This window comes from Protopterus annectens, chromosome 3.part0, assembly GCF_019279795.1.
Source record: "Protopterus annectens isolate FY-2018-M chromosome 3.part0, PAN1.0, whole genome shotgun sequence".
NCBI classification, from domain to species: Eukaryota; Metazoa; Chordata; order Ceratodontiformes; family Protopteridae; genus Protopterus; species Protopterus annectens.
In genome coordinates, this window is record NC_056731.1 from 475,789,412 (window position 1) to 475,794,873 (window position 5,462).

Sequence of the window (5,462 nt, forward strand, 5' to 3'; positions counted from 1 at the left end):
TGTCTCTATTTTTCTCATTTCAGCCATATGACTTGAATACGATCCTTAAGGCGCTGATTAGTTTTCCCCATATAATTGACACAGTAGAAAAGAATAAACTCCAACAAAGGAATCCACAAAAGAATTAAAATACAACCAGGTCCACCACAGAACGAGGGTGACAATAAGGCAAAGACCACGAACAGATGTAAAGGAAGCTGTTTAATCCACACAAGCACATCAACTGAGCGCTTTCACCAGATATACTGGTATCATCAGAGTCTTACAAAATCATTACACCCAGCTTGTTCATTTATATAATCATTAACACCAATTATTCAATTATAAATTTTTAAATTACTTAAATTTCTTAAAAAGACACATTCAAACTGACAAAATCCAAAGGTAACATACTTAATAAAAATATATGCATATGTATTGAAATGTCATGTAAATCAACCAAAACCCCAAGCATACTCATATTCATTAACAACATACATAAAAATTTTTTTAAAAAAGTATATATATTACTATATATGTATACAGTATAAACTCATCCACAATAAACAATTAGCAAAGGAGATAAAATACTCAATAATATTTTCAGTAATATATTTCATTATACATTTACAAACCCCCCAAAAAAACAAACAACATTAATTAAATGACCCTAGAAGAATTTGTGTAAATAAACATAACACAGTATATTAATCATTGACCACCCATGACCACCATAAAATCTCTACAGTGATATGTGCCTAAATATAATTAGCCCTATGCTTCAGCAGAGGTTTTAAAGATATACTTTCGTTAATCCCTGGAAATTTTGTGGCATTTAACCTAATCTGCCACTCCATCTCTCGTAGGGCTACAAGATTGTTGACATCACCATAACAGTTAGGTTTTATCCTATCCACTATAAAAAACAAAAACTTCTTAAATTGACAACAACTCCTAGTGTGCAAAAAAAGGGCATTGTGGTCATCCCCTCTTCTGATAGAACCGCAATGCTCCCTGATTCTCTCCTTCAAACATCTCGTAGTCTTACCTACATAAAATGCTTCGCATGTCATGCAAGAAGCTACGTATACACAATTGTTTGTAACACAATTACAGCATCCAGGACAAGCAATTGTACGCCCATACCCTGCCACTGTAAGGTTAGAACCTTCAGCTATATATCTACACCATTTACAACGTCCACATTTACTCATTTGTGATCGCATAAACACATCATTTTTCCTCTCCAAGATATCCTTCAAATTATTTCCCCTACTAAACACAATCACAGGAGTGTCACCCAAAATTGTTTTTAAACCTTCACTCAAGAAGTAATCCCACAAGCCCTTCAAATTTGCACATATTTCTAGAGAACTATCATTGTATTTCAATACAAATGTAGGACTAGTCACGTCTATACCCTTGTTACATTCTTCACCATTAGGCTTAGCAATGGTGGAATGTATACCCTTTGTTTTCAAAATCGGGACATATTTACTTCTCCTCTTCCTATACACTTCTTTTTTGATTTTAATTAGAAGTGTCAATGGATAACCCCTCTCCAAAAATAAACCAATCAGTGTATACATCTCATTTTTGAAATCGTTATCATCACTAATCAACCTAGAAAGACGGACCATCTGGCCTTTGACCAAGCCTCTCCTCTGGTGGATCGGATGGCAACTGGTATAGTGCAACATAGAATTAGCATAACTAGGTTTCCTATAAATGTTACTAAGAAACCCCATTTCATTTTTGGAAATCCTGATATCCAAATAATTTGCATACTCACGACTCCAATTATACGTGAATTTTAAAAACCCGGAACAGTTGTTTAAATAATCAATAAATTCCCTAGCACTAACGTCATCACCCTTCCAAAGAATGAGTAAATCATCAAGAAATCTATTGTACAGTAATATATTTTTGACAAATCTAGAATTGAAGATATTTTCTTTTTCCCAGGCCAACAGAACCAAATTGGCAAAAACTGGGGCACACTTAGCACCCATTGCTACCCCAGTTAACTGCTTGTACCTTTCCCCTTCAAAGGTAAAAAAGTTGTTGTTAAGCACCAATTCCATTAGCCCATGACAAATCTCCAATTTCTCAGAATTGAAACTCATACTAGAATGCAAACTGTCATAAAATAGCTCTAGCCCCTCTTGATGTGGGATGACAGAAAATAAATTGATGACATCGATTGTCAAAAAACCAAAGCTACCCAGCTGGCCTGGGAAAAAGAAAATATCTTCAATTCTAGATTTGTCAAAAATATATTACTGTACAATAGATTTCTTGATGATTTACTCATTCTTTGGAAGGGTGATGACGTTAGTGCTAGGGAATTTATTGATTATTTAAACAACTGTTCCGGGTTTTTAAAATTCACGTATAATTGGAGTCGTGAGTATGCAAATTATTTGGATATCAGGATTTCCAAAAATGAAATGGGGTTTCTTAGTAACATTTATAGGAAACCTAGTTATGCTAATTCTATGTTGCACTATACCAGTTGCCATCCAATCCACCAAAGGAGAGGCTTGGTCAAAGGCCAGATGGTCCGTCTTTCTAGGTTGATTAGTGATGATAACGATTTCAAAAATGAGATGTATACACTGATTGGTTTATTTTTGGAGAGGGGTTATCCATTGACATTTCTAATTAAAATCAAAAAAGAAGTGTATAGGAAGAGGAGAAGTAAATATGTCCCGATTTTGAAAACAAAGGGTATACATTCCACCATTGCTAAGCCTAATGGTGAAGAATGTAACAAGGGTATAGACGTGACTAGTCCTACGTTTGTATTGAAATACAATGATAGTTCTCTAGAAATATGTGCAAATTTGAAGGGCTTGTGGGATTACTTCTTGAGTGAAGGTTTAAAAACAATTTTGGGTGACACTCCTGTGATTGTGTTTAGTAGGGGAAATAATTTGAAGGATATCTTGGAGAGGAAAAATGATGTGTTTATGCGATCACAAATGAGTAAATGTGGACGTTGTAAATGGTGTAGATATATAGCTGAAGGTTATAACCTTACAATGGCAGGGTATGGGCGTACAATTGCTTGTCCTGGACGCTGTAATTGTGTTACAAACAATTGTGTATATGTAGCTTCTTGCATGACATGCGAAGCATTTTATGTAGGTAAGACTACGAGATGTTTGAAGGAGAGAATCAGGGAGCATTGCAGTTCTATCAGAAGAGGGGATGACCACAATGCCCTTTTTTTGCACACTAGGAGTTGTTGTCAATTTAAGAAGTTTTTGTTTTTTATAGTGGATAGGATAAAACCTAACTGTTATGGTGATGTCAACAATCTTGTAGCCCTACGAGAGATGGAGTGGCAGATTAGGTTAAATGCCACAAAATTTCCAGGGATTAACGAAAGTATATCTTTAAAACCTCTGCTGAAGCATAGGGCTAATTATATTTAGGCACATATCACTGTAGAGATTTTATGGTGGTCATGGGTGGTCAATGATTAATATACTGTGTTATGTTTATTTACACAAATTCTTCTAGGGTCATTTAATTAATGTTGTTTGTTTTTTTGGGGGTTTGTAAATGTATAATGAAATATATTACTGAAAATATTATTGAGTATTTTATCTCCTTTGCTAATTGTTTATTGTGGATGAGTTTATACTGTATACATATATAGTAATATATATACTTTTAAAAAAAAATTTATGTATGTTGTTAATGAATATGAGTATGCTTGGGGTTTTGGTTGATTTACATGACATTTCAATACATATGCATATATTTTTATTTTATTTTTTATTTTTATTTTTACATTTGTTGACCGGGCTAGTCTAACTGGATATATGTCCATTTTCAGTAGAGGCCCGGGGAGAAAAGTTCCATACTTGAATATTAAGACAGTTAACAATACATAGAACTATTAAGAATAAATACAGAGGTAGCAATGGTCAAGTGAACAGTTATAATAATACATTTGTGAAGTAACAGTATTAGTGGAAATTAAACAATTCTATAAAAAAAAAACTAAACTAAAAACAATTCTAAAAATCACACTAAGTGGTATGAGCAGGTCATACTTATAGGAAAGAGAATATATGTGTCATTATGTAATTAAAGAGGAAGAGTAGTAGTAGGATATGGAAGTACTGGTAAAAGGAGGAGGGATAGGTTAAGAATAGAAGAGGAAAAAAGAAGTCAGTCAGGGTTAGTGCATGGACAAAGCCAATGGGCTGTCAGATGTTCTTTAAGATGTTTTTAAAAAGAAGAAGAAGCAAGTGTAGATAATTCAGCAGGAAGCTGATTCCAGAATTTTCCTGCCGTGTTTGAGAAAAGTGAATCTCCGGCTTTGTTGTTGGCTTTATTAGAGGAAACTAGAAGCTTGTTAGCAGAGCGTAGTGAAGCTAGATTAGTGTAAGGTGTAATTAGATGAGTGAGGATAGGGGTATTGTTAGGGTGATACAGGGTCTTGTGTATGATAAGTAATTGTTGAAAGAGTATCTGGTTTTTCAGTTCTAGACATCCAAGTTGTTTGAGGTTAAGGCAGTGGTGAGTTTTAAAGGGGGAACATGTGATGAATCTAGCTATACTGTTATAACAGGTGGAGAGTTTGGAAAGGTTATTATTGGATAGGTTGGTATATATAACAGAGGCATAGAAGAGGGTAGAGATAAGGTGGGTTTGGGCAATTGCTTTCCTTGCAGGAGGGGTAAGGAATGGTTTTATTCTATAGAAGGTGCCAAGTTTTCTGTAAACAGACTTTATAGTAGAGTTTATGTGTTCATCGTAGTTGAGATGGTTATCAATAGTTACACCTAGTAGGCGGGTTGTAGTCTCTGGGTTGATGTTGGTACCATTATTAGAGGTTAAAGAGAAGGAAGGAATGGGTGATTTATGAGTAGGAGTAAAAAGCAGTAGTTTTGTTTTTTTGGGATTAAGGAGGAGGCAGTGTTGCATAAACCAGTTTTCCACGTTCTGAAAAACAGTTTGGGTAAGGGAGTGGAGAGAGGATATATTCTTGGCTGTGCAGATTAAAGTGGAGTCATCAGCATATTGAATGCAGGTGGCTTGGGGTAAGTTCATGTGTAAGTTATTAATAAATAAGGAGAAGAGTAGGGGACCTAGGATAGAGCCCTGGGGTACTCCAATATTTACTGGAAGTAGTGAAGACAGATTGTTATGCCAAAGTACTGCTTGTTGTCTATTTTCCAGATAAGACCTAAACCATTGTATGGCTTGAGCATTGAGGGAGTGAGCCTTTAGTTTGTTTAATAGTAGATTATGATTAACCATGTCAAAGGCTTTTGACAGGTCAATGAATAGAGCAGAGGAGAATGAGTTATTGTTACGATTTTTATATATAGTGTCAGTAAAGGATAAAAGAGCAGTAGATGTGCTATGGAATGGCCTGAAGCCATGTTGGCAGTTTGCCAGTAGGTTATTTTGTAGTAAGTGGTTAAGCAGTTGTTTGTGAATACATTTTTCCATTATCTTAG